At 36.2% G+C, this 22,559-nt stretch overlaps 1 non-coding gene across 1 annotated transcript; it reads left to right on the plus strand.

Moving 5' to 3' along the window:
- Positions 1 to 17,388: 17,388 nt before the first annotated feature.
- On the plus strand, positions 17,389 to 17,520 carry LOC138377724 (small nucleolar RNA SNORA31). Its single transcript, XR_011231879.1, has one exon. It is a non-coding gene; the product is annotated as a small nucleolar RNA SNORA31 (small nucleolar RNA).
- Positions 17,521 to 22,559: the final 5,039 nt, after the last annotated feature.

Below are 22,559 nucleotides of genomic sequence, written 5' to 3' on the forward strand. Positions count from 1 at the left end.
TTTATTTAACATTCTGGAAATGACAAAATTATAGACACAGACGACAGATTATGGGTTCCAGCAAGGACAGCAAGGAGGAAAGGAGAGGAGAGAGTGGCTGGGATATGAAGGGTTTTGCTGGTGATGAAAACGTTCCATGCCTTGACTGTGGTGGTGGGCAAAGGAATGTACATGTGGATTCTTCACACACACATGTTTCCTTGGATTTCCTGGTTTGCCTTCCCAGATTCCATGACATTCACACAACTTCCTGCAAAAGAAGAGAGGTCAGTACTAATCTAACAGTTTTCTTGAACTACATAGGATTCAGGACAATTTTAAGAGTCACATATTTATTACATAATGATCACATTCAATAATTCAGAACCTATGAATTAAAAATCCTAATGGGGGGGCAGAGAAAGAGTAAAAATAATCCTAATAAAAGAAAAAATTAGTATATCTCCTTTGACTGAAAGCAACTATAATGAAAGGTTACAAATAGTAGATGATACATGTGTTTAGGAAAGAGAGTGATTTTATTCTATTAATGATATCTGGTTGTTTTTTTTTTTTAATGCCAAAATATAATAAGACATTACCAGTGGATAATTCTTTATTGCTTTATCTGAAAAATCTACTGCACCCATAAGCAGGTAATGGAGAGAACAATGAAGAGCAGTGATTCTCAAACTTTACTGCAAGTTGAAAAGCATTTATTTGGCTTTCAAAAATCCTCAGGCCTTTTCACAGCCCAGATCAATTACATCTGATTTTGGAGGGGTGAGATTCAGGCATCAGTATTTTTCAAAACTGTAAGGTGACTCTAAAGTGCAGCAATATTTTAGAAACAGTGAAATGAAGTACACTGTTTTAAAAAGTGATTTTAATTTCAGAGTAACCAGAAATCAGCTTCTTATTCAAATTAATGAGCAAAGAAAAGCAGGAGTGATATTATACTGGAAATTCAAGGGAAGAGACTTGGCCAGGAGCGACCAGTAATTGAAAAACTCAATAAAGCATTAAATGTAATTAATTTCAAAGTTGAGGAGATTGAGACTCTGGACTGGAAAGTGTTATGTATGCCAGAGGCGGATATAATTCAATGTTGGTGCCCTTGGGCTTCTTCTGAACTTGCAAGAAGCAGGTTTGCCCAGGGTACTTCTGTAGAAATACAGGACTCTTTTAATTATGGAACCCCCGTCCCTTTTTTGCCTTCTTACTAGTATGATAATATGAAATGTGTTAATTTAGATAGTTCTTACTTGAGAGACTTATGGAATATGTAGGAAAAAATAATTGTTTTACTGAAAGATAGGACATGTTTTCAGATGCTGCTAGCCAAAAACAAAGAAACAAAAACAATCCTCTTAAATTTTATTTTCATACCAACTTTAAATATGATTGTATTGCTTTGTCCACTTTTGTCACTAAACTTTTCCCTCATGTGTTTTTTGTTTAAAAAAATCTGACATATTATGACATGTAGCCCATATACTATATAAAGAATCAAATATGATTAAGAGAAAAACACACATTCAGTTCGAGATATAGGTTAGGATCAATATCTTAATTGATTCCTGTTTTACATTCTGCTATTGCTGCTCCCTTTCATCTCCCCAGCAATAATCAGTTTTCTAAAATCTGTGATTATTATTTCCTTCATTTTCTTGACAGTGTTTTTGTAGCTCTAAATATTTTGCCAAGTTTTGCCTGCTCTAGAAACTTGTATAAATGACACTATAATGTGTCTTCTTCTCTATGACTAGTTTCTGGGTTCGTCCACTCAGTACTCTATTTATGATCTTTATCTACTGATGCTTGTAGTGGCAGTTCCTCAGTTGGCACTTTGTACAGTATTTTATTTTATAAACAGCAAAATTTATTTTTACCATTAATAAATGGATCGCCATTGTTTTGCCATTATGAAAAATCCTACTCTATACCATACACACACAAAAATAATTAGAGATATTATTAATATTATTAATACTGTCCCCAACATGGAGTTAGGGATAATGTGTCTGGTAGCCTAAGGATTGATCTCTTTCAAAATGCATGTTTCGCAATAATATGTATATCTAAATCACGGATCCAGAAATAAATTTCCATATTAATTGTGACATACAAAGTTGCATTTTGTTAATTTTATAAAGTATAATATATTGGAGGAAGAGAAGTTAGATCATCTACTTCATGACTCATACAAACACTCTGCAATACCTAATATATAATGCCACCAAACACAGCAATGGAATAGAGAAAATATAAATTCTCAAAAATACATGAAAATAAGAAAAGATAAAAAAAATTGTTATGCAACAATTCACCACTATCCATGTGACATACGGCAAGTAGAAAAATATAAGTTGAATGTAGAAGATTTTAACATTCTTAAGTAGTTTTAATTACTAAGTAGTTGGAAGTCGTTAGGTAGAAAATACTTCTAATTCATTGCTAATGAAAATGGAATATTTATGAAAATTGGACATTTAGCAATCCAAATTAAAATTTAAAAATTTATATCATTAAAAATACGTGTTAAAAGTCCAACACAATTAACAATTATTAAACCACTAATAACTACGAATCAATTATGGATTGTATAGTTAGTATTTAAATTAAATTGCATTTAATTATAACATTGAATAAAATAACATTAATTAATAATTAACTGCTAATTAATCTTCAATTAATTTGTAATGAAAACAAATCCACTCTTCTGAACCAAAATGTTTATAAAAGTGACCACTGGTGAAGCAAGGAACCAAAAATGTAACAGTAAGCACAGTAGTGGTACATTAGACAGTCGTGACGGCGTCACTACTTACTAGTTTCTAAAAACTAAAACCTGAACAGTTTTGAAAATAAGTTAAAGAATTAAATATTTTTCCTTAAGAAGAAAAAAAGATGAATAGTTTAGTACTTCTAAACAAAGGAACAATATATCTTAAAGAAATACTAAGTTTGAAAAAAATGCAAAACTAAGAAATAAATTAGAAAAATAGAAACAGTGGAATTTATAAAGAAAAGTAAGAGCCAGGTCTTTGAAAGTATTATCAAATAGATAAGGCACAATGAACATGATAAAAAATAATAGCTATAAAGAAGCAGATATATACATACAAAAATTTATGATATATATGAGATTTATATATGTAATATATTCCTAGAGAAGCTAAAATATGAAACAAATTGAAGACTGATTATGAGAAGTGCTATTTATAGGGAACTATCTTCAAAAGTCTAAATTGGCAAATACATTTTAAAATTTTTGGAATATTTTTAAAGAATTATGAAGATGTAGTATTAGGTGGATAGGTAAGCTATTTCAAAATTCCAAGTTAAAAAACATCCTGAACATACAAAAAGAAATGCCTCCTATGTCATTATATGTCAAAGATAGCTATGATTTTTTTAAATCCGATAAACATGCCACAGAAAGAAAACTATTTGTCAGAAAAATAGTAAAGAAAAAAATCAAGAGCCAATAGAAAGCACTTAATTTAATTAATGATTCATTATAACCAAAGTGGCTCAATTTTAGGGATTCAGTGACAGAGTTCAAGGTGACTTCGTGGGCCACTCTGAGCAGGAGAGTGGGAAGGTGAACAAGAAAGGGACCTCTGTAGCGACTGTGCTGCGTGTGACCCGTGGGCGGACCGGTTAGGGGAGAAAGGAAACCGCCTTGGTGGCCGATGCGCTTCACAGTCCCCTGCAGGAAACGGGGGTTAGGAGACAAAGGCAGCTTCAGGTCAGCACGTGGCTCTGCTCTGCAGTGTCCTGAGACGGGTTCAGGTCTACTAGAATCAAATATTTTCCAAAGAATTATGCGAAAATTTACACAGAATTTAGACATTTATTCTAGACCCTAACTTGCAAAGAATCAGAACTTTTCAATTCAACTATGCTGAAATTTTCAAAATTTCCCAGGCTTGCTATTTATTTTAAAACTCTCTGTTTTTACAAGCTTTTGTGAAGTAGTCTTTCTTTTATTTTAACTCATAAACTAAAAAAGAAACAACAGAAAACATCTTATATACCACCTTCTCTATAAGCTGTCCTTTCTCTGGAATCCCACTGTGGTTTGTCATCTGAAAAACATGTCATTAAAAACAAAGAAATAACAGCAACAAGAACACACCATGTTGTTATAAAACATGGTCTGGGTGTACACCTTCCTGGAAAATTCAGGCATTAAATTTGGATGTTTTCACCACAGAGAAACAATACATGTTTGAGACGGTGACTATGCTAGTTACCCTGATTCGATCATTGCACAATGTATACATGTGTCAAGGTATCACATTGTACCCAATAAATATGTACAACTATTATGTCTGAATTAAAAATAAAATTAAACTTAGAAAAGAAATATAGGCATTAAGTAGAAAATTCTTTATGGTTTATTGCAAGCATGAAAATCTATGATGGTCTAATTGTAACTTAAAAGAATACAAGAAGATATAACTTCTCCCAAGTTAAGTTATAGATTTAACACATTTCCAATTAAAAGTCTAATGAGATACTTTATGAAAGCTGACAAAATGATTTTAAAATTCATTAAAAAATAAATGAGTTAGACTGTTTAATATATTCTGAAATAAAAAGAATAGTAATGAAGAACTAAAGATCATACCAGATATTAGAACCTATCATATATCAAGAATAATTAAACTTACATCAAAAAGACTAAAACTCATAGAAAAAAAATCATTGAAATACTGTGTTAAGAAAATATAAACTGAAGAAGGTGTGTATGCAAAAGACTTTAAATAAATCTTTAACTGAGCAAACAATTCAAAAGAGAAACAATTGCAGTGATTGTTCTTTGTATAGCTGCATAATGATACAATTCAATACTACAGTACAACAGTAGGCTTTTCTTCCCTCTCTGAAGCTATAAAGTAGAATCTTATGTTGTTTATTACTTTAACAGGACTAGCTAGGGATCGTGGTCCTGGGAAGATAGTCAGAAATATGTGAATTGTAACCAGAACTGAGCCATTTCTCTCTCTCTCTCTCTGAAAACGTCATTATGATCTACAATAACTGATAGTACTGGTATTAATGTCCTAACTAATGGAAATAAGAAAATGCAGTTTTGGGGGGAGAGTTTAATACCATACCAGAGTCAGTAGTCTTTACGTACGTGCATTAAGTCAGGAGGCAGTGCATGCACCGCAAAGCAATCTGTGTGCATTTAATCATAGCTTCAGGGCCAATGGTACCCCCTGCTATAAGATATTATATTTTCACTGGACTTTATATATACTACGTCATCCTTAATGTTTACTTTTTTTCCCTCAGGTTAACAGCCAAATAGAAGGATGTATGCAAATATATAAACAATGATCATTGTATAATTCCTGGCACCACAGTTTTCTAAGTGCAGCCAAAGTGAAGAGATGGTTGTGAAAATCTATGAATATGGACCCAGGAAAATGAAGCAGTCCAAAAATTACTTAGGGCTATAGAATAGTAAGAACACTCAGATGTGAGGCCACTAATCTCATACCTGCTGCACCAAGCAACTGGCACTGAGACCTCTTAGTTACTCTTCCCAAGGGTTCACCTGCAGATCATGTAGGCCCCAGCCCCACCTCTCCTCCTACCTCATGAGGCGTGTTAAAGTCCCTGGCTCTTATAGTATTGTTATCTATCATTTGGTTCAGATCAAGTAGGGTTTGATTTATGAATCTGGGTGCACCTAAGTTGGGTGCATACATATTAAGTTTAGTTATGTCTTCTTGTTGAATTGTACCCTTCACCGGCATGTAGTAACCATATTTGTCTTTCATTACTTTGTTGATTTAAAAACCAAGTTATCGGAGCTTAAAACCGCCATGCCAGCTTTCTTTTGGCTTCCATTTGCTTGAAATATTGATTTACACCCTTTTATTTTCCGTCTAAATACATCTTTGCAGGTTAGATGAGTTTCCTGAAGACAGCAGATACTTGGCTTGTATTTTTTTATCCATTGGGCCAGTCTATGTCTCTTGAGTGGGGAATTCAAGCCATTCACATTTAATGAGAGAACTGATAAGTGAGACAGATTTTTGTTCATCGTGTTGGGGGGAACTTCATTGTTATGTTTTCTCTCTTGAGCCATTGTGATAACTGGGTTTTGATCTTTAGCTCTTGAGTAGTTTTACATTCATGGGTCTTTCTTGTGCTGGTCCGTGTGTAACTCTCTTTTGAGTACTTCTTGGAGAGTTGGTCTTGTCTTGAATTCTCTGAGTTTTTGTTTATCTGAGAATGTCTTAATTTCTCCTTCATATATAAAACTGAGCTTAGCTGGGTACAGGATTCTAGGCTGGGCATTATTCTGTTTCAGAAGAGTGAGAATGGGGTCCCAGCTCTTCTTGCTTGTAAGGTTTCAGTTGAGAAATCTGGCGTGATTCGGATGGACTTTCCTTTGTATGTTACTTGTTTCTTTCTCCTTACAGCTCGAAGAAGGGTCTCTTTAGTGGATATATTGGTCAGTCTGATGACTACGTGGTGTGGTGTCTTCCTATTTGCTATGAATCTCCCAGGGGTTCTTTAAGCTTCTTGAACCTGTATATCTGGAGTTTTAGCAAGGCCTGGGAAATTTTCCTCAATTATGTCTTCAAATAGTTTATCCAACCCTTGCTTATAAAACCATCCTCATATAGCCATCTAATCTTTGACAAAGCAGACAAAAATATACTCTGGGGAAAAGAATCCTTATTCAATAAACGGTGCTGGGAAAACTGGATAGCCACATGTAAAAGACTGAAACAAGACCCACAGCTTTCACCTCTCACAAAAAATCAAATCACGGTGGATAACAGACTTAAACCTTAGGTCGGAAACTATTAGAATTCTAGAAGAAAATGTAGGAAAGACTCTTACAGACATTGGCCTAAGCAAAGAATTTATGAGGAAGACCTCTAAGGCAATCACAGCAATAACAAAAATAAATAAATGGGACCTGATTAAATTAAAAAGCTTCTGAATACTCTGGTTTCTCTTCAGATTGAATAAATCTTTCGCCTTTTAAAAAGCTTCTGCACAGCCAAAGAAACAGTCACGAGAGTAAATAGACAACCTACAGAATGGGAAAAAAATTTTCTCATACTACACATCAGATAAAGGACTGATAACAAGAATCTATTTAGAACTTAGGAAAATAAGGAAGAAAAAAATCAAACAATCCTATCAAAAAGTGGGCAAAGGACATGAATAGAAATTTTTCAAAAGAAGATATAAGAATGGCTAACAAACATATGAAAAAATGCTCAACATCTCTAATCATCAGGGAAATGCAAATCAAAACCACAATGAGATATCACTTAACTCCAGTGAGAATGGCCTTTATCAAAAAGTCCCATAACAATACATGTTGGCATTGATGTGGAGAGACAAGAACACTCATACACTGCTGGTGGGACTGCAAACTAGTGCAATCCCTGTGGAAAGCATTATGGAGATACCTTAAACAGATTCAAGTAGACCTACCATTCGATCCAGCAATCCCATTATTGGGCATCTACCCAAAAGAACAAAAGTCATTCTATAAAAAAGACACCTGCACCCGAATATTTATAGCAGCAAAATTCACAATTGCAAAGTTGTGGAAACAACCCAAATGCCCATCAATTCATGAGTGGATTAGTAACATGTGGTATATGTATACCATGGAGTATTAGTCAGCTATAAGAAATAACGGGGATATAGAATCCCTTTTGTTCTCCTGGAGAGAGTTGGAACCCATTCTATTAAGTGGAGTATTCCAAGAATGGAAAAATAAGCACCACATGTACTCACCAGCAAATTGGTTTCCCTGATCATCACCTAAGTGCACATTTGGGAATAACACCAATTGGGTATCAGACTGAGGTGGAGGGTGGGGGGAGGGGAAGTGTGTATACCTACATGATGAGTTCGATGCGCACTGCCTGGGGAATGGTCACGCTTGAACGCTCTGACTCGGAGGGGGCGGGGCATGGGGGCTGTGGGAGGTGATGGGGTATACCTACATGATGAGTGCAATGCGCACTGTCTGGGGAATGGACACGCTTGAAGCTCTGACTCGAGGGGATGGGCGGGACATGGGTAATATATATAACCTGAACTTTTGTACCCCCATAATAAGCTGAAATAAAAAAAATAAAAATAAAAATAAATAAATAAATCTATGCAAAATTTGAATTGATCAGGACCATTAAAAACAAAATGAATCCATATGCTAAAAAGTGTCAAAAAGGCCTTGTATACAATATACGATATCAATTTAACATTGTTTCTTAAAGAAATAATAATCATTTTAATATATTAAATACATTAATATAAAAATTTTAAAGTATATACAATAGTCAATTAATATTTTCCAAAAGAAAATGTACTTGTTTTATAATATTCCTTCCTTTTCATTGATATGGATGTAGCAACATTAATCAAAAAGATTATCATAAAATTTTACAGATGTTTCTATAATACTACAATTTTGGTTCTTTATTTTTGCTCTATTGAAAAAATATTCTGAGATAAATTCCTTTGAGTAGGATTACTGGAAAAAAGGAAATGACTTTTTTCTTTGAATTTGGAAATGTTAGTTCTATATTGTTCTCTGAAGGAATTGGAACATTTTATAATGACACTGACAGTTGGCCCATTTACCTGTATCTTGACCAACAGTAGATTTTATAATACTTTTAAGAGTTTAGTTAATTAAGGATTTAATTCAAGAAAAACTTATTTTGAATCCTTATGTACAAAGAAATAAGGTAGCTGTTTAGAAAGTGCCTTCGTCGCAGACATACATCACAAGCACACCCGTGGGACACCTTCTCGACCAGATCTTTACAGTTTGAAATTCTCTGACCCCAGATCTCACGTCCCTGCTCACTGTAGAAGCTCCCTCAGTGCAAATCTGTCTGTGTACATGGACTCTTTGGCATGTATACATATATAGTCTATTCTTTTTTTTTTTTTTTTTTTTGCAGTGCTTATGTTCTATAAAGTTACCACAAACACTGAATTAGCGAATATTGAACCATCGCTCCTAGGGGAAACACAGGGTTAAGTATCTGTGAACCTCTAGTCACAATCAATACAAAAACCTTATTTTATGTCTGTATCTGTGTTAGATACCATATTTAATGGCTATTGTTTACTCATTAACATGGAACTCACAGCCAATAGCACCGTAACTCACACCTCACAGAGCTCATCTAACATTTGCTCTTTCTCAGTAAGGCACAGCATTATACCTGGGTGGTATTTTAAATAGCAAAACCACCAACAAAAAGCACAAAAATACAAAAACGTGGCCCCAAATAGACAGCTGAAAGGACACCTAGCAGCATAAGAGCTGAAACAAGAAGGCAGAGTGTGGCATCATCTGAATCCAGCTGGGAACATGTGAACCCGGAGAGTCAATTTTTTTTGCACTCTGGGCATGTCCACGAGTGACCACAAAAGTGTCCCAGATACTGATTTGGGGTTAGAAGCAAATTTTAGCTAATAGGTAAAATGACAAATATGAATGTGCAAATAATGAGATAGACTATGTTAAAAAATATAAAACCTCCATCCCCTGGGTATTTTATGCATATGTGACATTCAACTGTGTAAAACTGAAGTCATGGCTTTCCACCAAACACGTTCCTATTCTAAGTGACCGGTAACATCGTCCACCCGGCGTGGCAAGCAGGAAACCTGGTAATCACCCTGACACTCCCCACGCTGCCCTCCACGTATCCAGTCGCTCCCCCAGGACGCTGGAGTGTAACTCCTAGTACTACCAGAAACCGTCTGCTCTCCATCGCCACTGCTGACACCAAGACGTCTCACCTGGTTACCTTCAATGGCCATATTGACTTTTGCAATTTGTTATTTACACTAATAATAGAGTAAGATTTTAAAGCCCAAGTTAGACATCTCACCTACTTTAAACTCTTCAAAAGGTTTTCATTACTTTTCACCATAAAAATTCACATCAATAGCATGGATTTTAAAATCACATACATTCTAGAAAGCCCTCAATCACTTTAGACATTGTTGGGTGAAGATGAGATGCTTGGAGCTGCTACAATAATTATGCAAACATGAAAGGAAGAAAACTGAAAATTAAAGCCAAAACTCGGAGGATGGCAAAGCAAAAAGATGGCTAATTAGATGTGAGTGTGTGCATGTGTGTATGTATGTGTAGGTGTGTGTGCTTTGCAGATATACTGATTTATTCACATGCTACTAAAAGGCACCTTGATTCTTTATTCCAAGAGTGATGACTGTTTTCTGTCTCTTGGGTTCTTTCCAGGAGTATTCTGAGTTGATATATAAGCACATCCTCCTTTCAGTTGACAATATGAGCATTGTAATACATCTTGCGTTGTTCCCTTGATATTTAACTTCTGGAGTTTTTCCATCTTGGAACAATTAGTTCTGTCTATTCTTTTTATTGAACACATAGCTTTTCTCAGAATGACTGTGACACCATTTATTTAACCAATCCTTCACTAAAAGACATTTGTATTGTTTACAAAATTTTGCCATTACAAATAGCAAGGCAGTGAATATCCTTGTGCATACTCTCTTGTTTACCAGAGCAAATATATCTGTGGCAATGCTGGATCAATAAGGGCATGGGAATGTTTGATTTTGACAGGTACACAAAGATGTCTTCCAGAGTAGTCCTACCAGTGAATTAGCATGGGCAGGAGCTTATGGTACTAAGTTCTTATTTTCCTACATTTCCTTTGACACTGTACATTATCTGGCCCACCTCTGCCCAACACTGGCCACCCACAGGACAAGCATGGCAGCCAAGATGGAGAAGTCAACTCAACCATTAGCTAGAGTCATAGCCTCCTGCCCTGTGAAATTATAGCCTATTAGCCTCTCATGCATCAACTCAGCAATGTCCCCATGGGTCTATGTTCCAACTTCTCCAGATTATTTTACGTGTCCCTCTTGGGGACCTATCCAGGCTTCCAGGGGAGCCAACTGGTCCACATCTGCTTTCTTAATTCAGAGCTCCAGCTGGGCAGCACCCAGCTGCTCCTGCACCCTCTCTTCTGCTGAGAATGGATTGGCCTGGGTGCCCCCCTCTTTCAGGGTGTGATTCTGCAGCCAGTCCACCCTGTGTTTCTCAGCTTCTGCTCTTCTTCCCTTAGATGCTTGCTCTCTGGCTTCTCATTTTCCTTGTCCTTGCTCTCAATTTTTTTCCATGAAATCTTCATCCATGGCTCTTCTTCCTCCAACTTTGAGTTGCTGAGTTCACTGGCCCTAAAACTCCTCTATCTCTGTCTCCTTGTTCTGAGACAATAACCCCCTCATTATTCAAAACAATTTTAATTGAGTTTTCTGATATTTGGAGTTGAAACTATCTTGAAGGCTAATATCATGAAGTGATGACCTTCCTTGCTTAAAACGGTAGCTTTGTTGTTGGTGGGTAGGGGAGGTAGGATGTGGAGTGACAAGGTTCCATCCATTACTTACGTGACTCAGAAATATACCCACAAAGCCAGATGTTTTGTCTTCATATTGATATTTTCAGACATCTATACCCCTTGCTTAGAACTCACTTAAATTTTTTAATGTTCTTTTTACACTGACCCACACCATCAACATTGCCCTCAAATCTAATTGCACTACAGGATATTCCATCATGTGGACTAAGTTCCTGGAAAGCTGGAACTCTGGATTCTTACTTTTTAAACTGGCAGAATAGGAGGGAGAGATAAAATATTCCTACCCTTTGATCATCAGTATGAGCAGGATCCAGAAGCCAGTTTGAGTGATCTGCAGCTGTTCATATTCATTGGATTTGATAGATGGAAACCCAAGGTTATCCAAGGTTGGAAGGTTATTACTGTGAAGAAGTAGCTCAGAGGAGTCTGGTTTCTTTCTACAAGTGTTGTGATGTCTCCATGAAGAAGACTTAGTATGCATCTGGGTGGGCATGAAAGCAGTTAAATGCCCAAGAAAGGACATGATTAAAATTGACCTTTTTATACTGCAGTATTTTGCTGTTAAAGTAACCCTAATATTGTATCTGCATTTATCTTTTGTTTATCTACTTTTACTTATTAATACATATAGTATTATATAGTAGAGCAAAATGGGAAAATGCAAGTGAATACAACTTTATTTTATACATTTTATATATATATATATGTACACCTACACTATTCATTTGGGTTTTATAAGAGATTGTTACAAAAGGCTTATGAAAATCATTTTTGAATTGATAATTAGAATATTGAATAAGCAATCCTGTGATCCACTAATTTGCTTTATCTGTTAGGATTATGCATCAAGGAAAATTACTGTGTGTTCTAGTCAGTTTGATTTGACATAACTCCAAATATAAAATTATTAAATGTAGTGATATATCCTAGCGTTACATGTGGATATTTTTTAAGTGGACTTGTATGCTGATAATTATAGATCAAAGTAAATATGGCAAAATATTTATACATGAAAAAATAATTTTCCAAATATTTTCTATAATTGTATTATTCATTTAAAATGTTCATAGCTTGTGTTAGTTTCAGGGAGGGGTGTATATTTTGATAAAAAAAAACTTGACTTTATAATTCTGTATATTCTATACAATTTATAACAGAGCCATTTTAAGACAACTTTGTCACATTTTTTGTTAATTGTGAAAATTTTATTATGAGTGGTGTTTGAGTATACATTGAGTACATAATGACCAACTAGAATTAAAGTAAGGGTAAAGGGTGAACATATTGCATACTGTACAAGTTATATTGTAATTTGCTGTTTTAGCATTTGTATTTTGGTTAGAAGGTATTAAATGCAAATGTTAAGGATTGGAAAAGTCTAATTTTATTTTTATAAATAATGAATATAAATGTGTTTTTGTTTGATTAAAATAGCTTATTCTTACATTTTTAAAAAAAAGAGTTGGAAACAGGGTTTTGAAAAATCTCTATTACTTGAAGTAAGTTATCATCAAAAGGAGGTCATGGTAACACAATGACCGTGAACTAATTAAGCTCTGGGGAAAATGGCTTCTGACTGAACCAGTAGGGGTCAGTAGACGTGTTAACTGCCCTTCCTCGTGGCAAGGGGCTTGCTCTAGAGCTGTGTGCAGGACATGGGGCGGTGCCTATTGTATGCAGACAAAATTCTTCTGAGAAAAATTAGATTTGAAGAGCAGCTTTCAAAACAACAACAAAGCGAGCTCCTGTGGGGTTGAAAGATTTCCTCTAAGGAAGGAGTCATGACATTAAAAAACAAAATAAAACAAAACTTGACACATTTGTGACTTGTAAAGAAAGAAGAGCTCACCCTTGACAGGGACTTTAGGAATGAGACAGAGTCTAGATCAGGAATAATAAAGGCATAATTGGACCAGCGGACCCATAAGAGGTGACGTCCCCTGACCCTGAGAGCAGGGAAGGAATGAATACTCCAGGAGAGGAAATGAAACTCTGCTGCAAGGGAAGCCAGGCGGGTCTGGACACCCAATATCTTGTGGGTCGTGTTCAAGCAATCTCATGGTGTTCAATCAGAGGACAGTTCTCATAAAAGTCTAGAAGAAAAGATCTCAAGTATGCATTATAATGACTTAACACTTTTATTAATAATTTATTTTCTAGGGAATAGATGCTTTTATTATACATCAGATAATAGTTGATACATTAAATTATTTCTTAATTTTCACTTGTCCAAAAATGTGCTTGTAAAATTTCCCTTTATGTAATATTTACCTCTGAAGAACTAATTCCCCATGGAAATTCTAAGATGGAAGTTATTAAATTATCTAATATCATATAATCTTTCCCATTTAAGTATTTGGACCCTGGCAAGAGAAATTTAGTGATTTATTTGATAACTTTCCCAGCATCAGATGTTAGATTTTTAAATATTTGGCTAATTAAATTTATGTGAAAATTTAAACCAGTGGCACAGGGAAAATGGGATACCTCACAGTCGTTTTAATGTGTAGTTCTTTACGAACAAGGCTGAGTATGTTACATTGGCACTAGATATTTGTATTTCTGTCTGTGAAATGTTTGATTATATCATTTGTGTATTTTTAAATTATTGAGTTAGAGTGATTTTTATAATCAGTTTGAAGTGTTTTTAGTACAGTAAGAGATTTAAACTTTTGACAGTCCTATGAATTGCCAATAATTTTCTCATTTTTGCTTTTATCTTTAGAATCTGTATATATTTTTATAAAGTGTACTTAATCAAATTTATCAACCTTTATTTTTCTAATTATGGCTTGAAGTTTTTTTAACATAAAATTTGGAAGGATAATATCTTATGAGTTCTTAATATTAATATATCAAGGAGTTTTTATGGAACTCCATGTGAATAACAATTTCCTTTTAAAATTATAAAAATTATACCTACTTCCTGGCAAGAAAAATTTGTGATTCACTCTGATTTATGATAGCATAAAATAGTAACAATAATAAATAATAAAAATGGCTTTCATTTATTTATTGGTAAGTCTAGGTCTATGAGTATTATATAATGTATCATTTAACTAAAGAAATTACAATAAGTTATATATTATTACACGATTATAGAAATTTAAGATAAAAATTTTTGCCAAAATTAATGGGGGGAACTAGGATTTGAAAAAACTACTTTATTGAATTTATTCTGTAAACCACCATATTATACATAACTTTTATTATTTACTTCAATTTTTAATATGCTTATGTTTATTATAGATGTCTAAGGGGAGATGTATACTGCAACTTGTTTCAAATTTATTTGGTAAACAATATTTTAAGTATTGAGAAATTTCCACAGAACACACAGATCTGAGTTCCACTGTTATCAGACACAAAGTGTGTGCTAAACGTTAATTCATTTAGTAAATATTTACTGAAGGCCAAACACTGGACATATCGTGAAGGAAAAAAAGAAATATATTTAAAAATAAAATGGTGTAAGGGATAAAAATGAAATGTCGTCTTGGCACTGGGAAAACTTTTTCCATTTGTAGATGTTGACGTATGGACTGGGAAAATAAAGCATTGTGAGTTACAGGAAAATCCATCTGTGGCTCCATAGAGCAGGGTCTCCAGGGTAGCTGTTACTGGGACTGCCGCCATCTAGCCTTTGTCTCCACCCTGCACGCTAAAGACTGAACGCCTGGCCCCTAGTGGCTGCTTAGGGCTGTGGGACCCGTTCTGGCCAGAGAGCTGTGAACACACAGCAACTTATTTCACCAAGCTTGGGAACGTGATTGCCGCCACTCTGATCCGAGACCCCACACGACAGCTCCCCCATCACGGCCGGTGCCCCTAAGTGATCAGCCACAGGCTGACCTAGGCTGAACCTACAGAGAGGTTGAACAGTATCTTTCTGTTTTGTTAATCAGCTGAGAAGTGGAAGTTACTTGTTACTGTAGCAAAGTCTGTCTCTTGTCTATCCTGGTGGATAAAATCCGCTAACTTCTTAGAGTGTGAGATTATTGCCAGTTTTGTCACTTTGCCCTTTTCCTTTTGTAACTCATTTCACTTGTAATCACTGGCCTTTGCCATGTGCTTTGAAATACCCAAAAGCAGGAATCATAGCAGAGTATTTTGTTGCTGCATCCTCAGCATGTATGTGGCATGAAGCTTAGCACAAAGTAATGTACACATTTGTGAATGAAATAATGACTATATAAAATAAAGTGTTGCACTCTTTCTCTACTAAATGAAATCACATACCACATAATGAAATAACTCCTCAGGCATTCTCAGGACCTAAATATTGATAGAGAATATATAAGTAATATTTTATATAATCGTAAAAGTATAAATCACACCTGCCTTTTATTTTTCCAGGCTTTCTGAGAATACAGCATGAGGGGAGCTCTTCCTTCAGATGTGACATGGGAGAGGTAGACAGCCGGTGTTAGGGAAGTGTGTGATTCCGCGAGTCTGGAAGCCCTGTTCCTGCTGAAATACTGTTTTGTTGAAAACAAAAATTATTGTCTAAATGCCCATGTTCACAACCACCACACTGAATGGTATTTTTCAATATGTATCCCTCCATCTCCATCACACCTTTTTCCTTCCTACCAAACGTCAATTTCCCAAACTAAATGTAAACAGCCTCATCCTGATCCAGATTGTGAGGCTGAGGCTGCAGAGCTGTCTGCTGCCACCGGTGGAGACCTTTGGAATACTAATCACGCCCCGCCCTGGGCTCTGCGGGAGCTGCTTCCCCTAATGTTCTGGGAGAGAGGTAGTGCGTGTACCTAGCCGCAGGTGCAGAAAGCAAAGGCATAACGACACCAATTTGAAAGCTTTCCTGACTGAGACAGCACTGGGACATTTTCAGAGTCATGTTATCTCTGTATTAAAAATCTATCCTCATTCTATTATTTGGGCCAAAGCAGGGCAACTTGCCAATAACTTTGAGCCCGTGGCATAGGCTTTGTAAGGAAAAAGAAAAGCAGCATTGATCACCTAATGGAAACTCAGGCTGACTCCACAGTCCCGCCTGCCAGTTTGTCAATTATTTTTCATGGTGAGCCTCTTCTTTCGGATAAGTAACCCTGTGCCTTTTCAGATAGGAAAAAAGAAGTCTCATATGCTCTTAAAATAAACTGATATCCAGAAAACATGTTTAGCATCGTGATTTTGGCTGATCTGTACTCTTTTTCCTACAAAGTAAAATAAATTGCTCTAGACCTAGTTTAGAAAAGGTTAATGTTTCTTGTAAAGAGTTTTTAAAATATATTTGTTTTCATATCTGTAACTCCATATGTTTTGAGAGACTTTCTTTTTTAAAAAAAAAATTACCTAAAGGTTATTTAAAAATACTTTCTACAAGGTTAAAATTATTTTGATTTTGATCAAGGTAAATTCAGCTATGCTGAATATAAACTAAGAAACAGTGTAGATGTGTTTTTCATTAAAGCAATAATTGGACCCATTGTGGTTTTAGAAATGTTAGCTCGCATACTGTCTATTCTCTCAGAGCAGTTTTTATATATGTTCAACCACAAGATACCTCTGTTTAGTTGTATTTTATTAGACTAGTACATAAAATAAGGTGACAAATAATAATCTTGTAATTTATCCCCCAATTTCCAGATATTTGTTGTGATTCAAAATTTATGTAGAGTCTGAATGAATAATGACATAGTAGAAGAAACTAAAGGAATCATACTGAATAATCTGATGTGTTCTAAAATATATATAAAGCAAGTTGCTGTTAGAGTAGTATTTTTATTGGGAAAAAACTTCTTCATTCATTGATTTATTCAGCAACTATTTCTGCATTATCCCTGTACTCACCATTTTGCTAGCCCTAGAAAAGAAACACTTCATATGATTGTTGCTCACTATATCGTTATGATATACACAGAACAATTATATTCTCCTAATACTTTAGGATTTGGTCACAAAAACGCATAGTATAAAAATAGGATGCAATAACTAGGAGAACAAATGCATCTATTTGGCAAATCTGGAGTAGTTACTGTCTGCTGCTAAGATTTCCACTATAGATGTAAGGAAAAAGTGCATTTATGCTTTTTGTCTGTCTCACTGTGGCAGCCAAGATTGAAAGGGGAATACAAGAGTAAAACATGATAATATGGGCAAAAATATGGAGAGAAAATGTTTGCAACTTAGATATAACCTTGTAACCAGGAAAATACCAACTACTATGTCCTCCTGTTGAAAAACAGTTTTCATATATCTTTGATAATGGTTGTAAGTTCGAGAAGCCATTTAGTTCTGCAATCTCATTCCTTGTGATGAAACATTTGTATCATATATACATGTTCATCACAAGCATAAAACATGCTACAAGGAAGATTTCTGAATCCTAAGAATCTAAATAGTGTGTGAATGTAACAGTAAAGATAAAATATAACTTTCCTCAGCTTTTTCAGTAAGGTATTCTGTGAAGTCCTGTTTCTAAACTATATAGATTTTTATTATTTAGATTATGAAGAGAAAGTAAAGCTTATTTTATTTCTTCAGATTTGTTTCTTTTCTTGGGGAGAATTTATGATGTTTGAAAGGATCAAGAACCCTTGCACCAAAAACCCTGTATTTATCCAGAGAACGGGAACAGGACGACACAATAAGTAAGTTCCCCTGTGAGCGCAGCCCTCTGTGCCGCAGAGAGCGGCAGGCAGCGCTGGCTTTGGTAAACTGAGGGGCGGCCCAGGTCGGTGCCTGCGCCTCTGCTTCTCCAGCTGAGGCTCGTGCCCTCCGGGTTTGCCCTCCTAGGTCACTGCTTGCCCTTACCCTGCCACACACAGACTGAACTCTCAGGAGACAGTCACTCCAAAGCAGCACATTAAACTGCAAATATTCTTTCTTTTAGTTCATGGTCTGAGCCACTGCCCGACTCCCTGACTATGTGAGGAAACCCTGGAAAACCTCTGAGAAGCTCGTACCTACTCTTCTCAGGGGAGTTTGCATTTGGCAGAAAAAATCCTAAAGCTCTATCAAGCAATGAGAAATGAATATCAGTTGGTGATTTTCAGGGAGCTTCAAAAAGGAAATATTGAAAAGAATTGCTGTGAGCCAAACCGGACCTGCCTCTGAACGCGGAGGGAGGTGGCGGTGGGCGGAGAGCTCGGGGCTCCTCGCAGGGGACGCGCACCCCCGCCCAGGCTCTGTCCTCTTGATGCTGCCGTGTCCAATGCGACGTTTCCGGTGATATGCTGCACTTATTTTATTTTAACTTGATAGGGATGCAGAAAGATTTTAAAGCCTGTTCCCTCATCAGCGCTCAAGTAAGTTTTGGAAACTAAATTAGATTAAATAGAATTGAACCAATTTCTTCACTGCAGAAATTTTCAGAGGATCCAAAAAAATAAAGGAAATATATGATGAGACAGTTTCCAAAACTTGTTTACCACGGTACTTATTCGTGTGCGTGTGCAAATGTATGTGGCATCAATTAATCTCTCAGAAATGATTTTCTGTGAAATAAGAAGCCATGGGCCAAGATCCAGGTAGATATAGATTTTTTAAAATTCTTTTTCATCTTCATATTTACTTTGTGTGGCCTGTGCTGTCTTTGTGTTTGCTCAATTTCTGATGATGAAAGTGGTAGAAAAAACTTGTGGCTTTGAGCAATATCCCTGCTAGCAGGACCTCCGGAGGCCCTGATTCAAACGCTGATTTCCAAATGCAGCTTTGGTGGAACTAAGAAGGCCAGAAAACCGCAAGCTTATGTGAGAATCACACAGGAGCTCCGAGAATAAACATTCCTGAATTGTGAGTGACACTCACGTTTGTAGAGGTACATTTGCCGCCTTTGTTGATTATGGAGCTTCCTCTCATTACAGAATATCAGGTGTCGTGGTGATGGATTCGGGCTAGACGGGACAGGTGGAGTAACGGGGAATGGGATTTGGGCTGCAAATGTTCACCCTTTTGGATTGAGCTTCTAACGGCAAAATTTGGAACCAGTTTACCAGCTGTAAACAAAAGAACTTCCTAAGATGATGTGCACCAGGCTGGGTTCTGTCTTCATCTCGTCACTTTGTATGCCCAGGGAGGTCATGATTAGAAAGCCAAGCATCCCTCTACTAAGAGTAGAACATTGAACTGCAGGAAATCCAAAACAGTGAGAGAGATTTTGTTTGGCAGATGGGACAATTTTGCATTTCTCAAGTCACAGCCCATGAACTACATCAACAGTGTGACTCGGCTATCACTCTTTTTTACCTAGACTTGTGCTGTGCTGTGTGCTGATTATGTAAAGACAAGCATTACAATTTGTCGGCGACAAGGCATTCCAAGGGAATAGGCTGAGAGGGCTAATGAACTTCTTGAAATGTTAGAGATGAAGATCTCTTTGAACTTCAAAAAAATCAATTAAGTTTGACTTTGTTATATTTGGCTGCAGACAGGAAAAATCTTCAGATAGAGTAATCAGAAATAACATCTACTTAACATTTAAATATATACTAAATTTGATTGGAGACAATTGGATGTCCTCTAAAAAAAGATCATAAGTATTCAAAGATTCTGTAGAGGTTAAAACCCTCTAGATAAATAACATCACAATTGTAATGTGAATAATCTGCTATCTCTCCTTTAAGAAAAAATGAAATTAAAGATATTACAATTGTATAATTTACATATGCCAAATAAGTTCATCTAAATAGTCACAAAATCTTTACTAATTGAAGAATGTGTACAGAATTGCAAAATATAAACTTAATCTTAGCTTAAAAACATCTGTCCAGCTGAATAGCAGCATGCATTTTATCTCATGACAACTGTGTTCAATGCATGTTAAAAGGAAAACAATGAACATTAATAAGATATGATTCCTATTCACAAGGAATTCACAGTTGGTGAAGTGAATAATACATATTCAGTTAATTACAGTACAGGAAGACCTATATGTAGCACGCTTTGTTGGAGAAAAAGAAAATAGACTTCACCACTTGCTAGCTGGGTAGATTTTTTGATATCTTCTTTGTTCATCAGGACAATAGGAAGATTTTACTTGTTTTAAGTTACTGTGATGTTCAAGTGAGTATAAAATACATATATATATTTCAAAGCATTGATATATAAAGGTAGTTCCAACTATCAATTGCAACCACTTTGGCTTACATAAATGTTGATATGTAAAATGCCAGTGGGTGCCAATACTAGAATTCTTTATTATCCAAGCGATTCAGAGAAACTGACTTAAAGAAAGCTTCATAGAGGAGGACGTTTAAGCTAAGTCTAAAAAGATAAAAATAGAAGAATTTTACAAAGTAGATAAGACATTTTGATGAGAAAGACTCATATACACAAAATATGAATCGTTATTCTCCAATATTATCCTATGTTGCTGATTCAAATTAAGTCAGTGCATGTAGAGAAGCTTACTAAGCATTCAAATGAAGACTTTGATGAGGAAACATCTGGCAGCAATATGTTTGGCTGTGGCTGAGCTGGACCCAGTAATATCATGGGAAAAGGAGATGAGCAATGTGTTGCTCCATGTGATTTGTGAGGTGCATGCGTGAGAACCAGTTCAGCTAAGGAGGAAGACATCTGCAGAGGGATTGCTGGGGTAATCCAAGCCTGCAGACTAAGCAAGTCTCAACCCTGTGCAGAACTCCAGTTGTCCTTGAACTATACAACGATCTGGGTAACTCACTCTCCAGTGGGGCTTCCACATGTTTCAGATTGGCTTGAAGGAACATGGCATGTTATAAGAGCATGTGACAACTCTGGTTGTATCTCTGCCCATGCAAGAGCTGCTAGTGGTGGGACAGGGGGTTGGGAGAACACGTTTAGATGCCACAAACAACTTTACTGAATTAATTCATTTCCTAATTCTGTTTCTTGAAGATGTTTACTTCTTTTCAGACACATCTTGGATCAAGCATCTATGTGACTTACACCAGTGAAACTACCTGGCAGATCTGTTACTGGGGCTGCCCTCCCCTTTCCTTGATGACCCTAATGTGTATCACTGTACTTAAGCAAGTTAGCTACAATGAAAATAATTGAATGCTTTGATCAACAAACTTTGTGATGTGAGTTTTAGAACAGCTTCCACAATTGCATATGCAGTCACTGATTCTCTGAAATCTGCAAACCTCCCAATCCTCAGGCTGGTGGAAGAACCTGTCAAGTAACTACTTTCTTCTGGAATTTTCCAAGTGTGAGCCTATTGGATTTTTAAAGAATTTATTCCAACAGAGGATCATTGAATAGTGTTTCCAATCTCCATAGCTATTACCTTGTATTCCATCTTCTAACCAAGTTTTCTGAAAGACAATTACAGATTTTGTATAGAGCAATTGCTTCTAAAGTATGTTCATATTTTTAAAAGATGCATTGTCTCCTTATCATCATCTTCCTATTATTTGGCCCCCAAAACAATGCCATATATTTAAAATTTTTTGTAGTGCCACCCCAATTCCAGGGTTAGATTTCTGTGTTAGGTATCTATTGCATAAAAAATGACCCTGAAACTTGGTGGTTTAAAATAAGTGATTCACAATTTTTCATGATTTGGTGGATTAGTTGGTGATCTCACCCGAGCTCACCTTTGGGGCTACATCCAGGTACAGGGTCAACCAGACTTGAAGACCCGACATGGCAATACTGACTCAGTTCTTCTTGAACAGCCTCAAGTCCTAGACACCTAGTACACTAGACCTGCTGCCTTATAAGACTGGCTTAGAAGAGGGGAACAAGACAAGCTGCAAAGCATCTGATATGGACTGAATTTTGTTCCCCTCATAGTCATATGTTGCAGCCCTTACCCTCAATCTGGGTGTATTTGGAAATGGGTCCTTGAAGAGGTAATTAAGGTTAAATGAGGTCATGAGCATTGGGCCCAAATCCAACAGGACTGGTGTCCTTATAAGAAGAGGAAGGGACACCAGGGGTTCCTGTGCACAGAGAAAGGCCATGTGAGGCCAGAGGGAGAAGGCAGCTGTCTGCAAGCCAAGGAGACAGGCCTCCAGAGAAACCAAACCTGCCAGCACCTTGATCTTGGACTTCAAGCTACCAGAACTGTGAGAAATAAAACTTTACTGTTTAAGCTACCCAGTCTGTGGCAGCTGTTACGGCAGGTATCTTTGTCTGTTTGTCCTGCTAAATCAAAATACCTGAGGCTGGGTAATTTATAAAGAA

This window comes from Eulemur rufifrons, chromosome 29, assembly GCF_041146395.1.
Source record: "Eulemur rufifrons isolate Redbay chromosome 29, OSU_ERuf_1, whole genome shotgun sequence".
Lineage (NCBI taxonomy): Eukaryota > Metazoa > Chordata > Mammalia > Primates > Lemuridae > Eulemur > Eulemur rufifrons.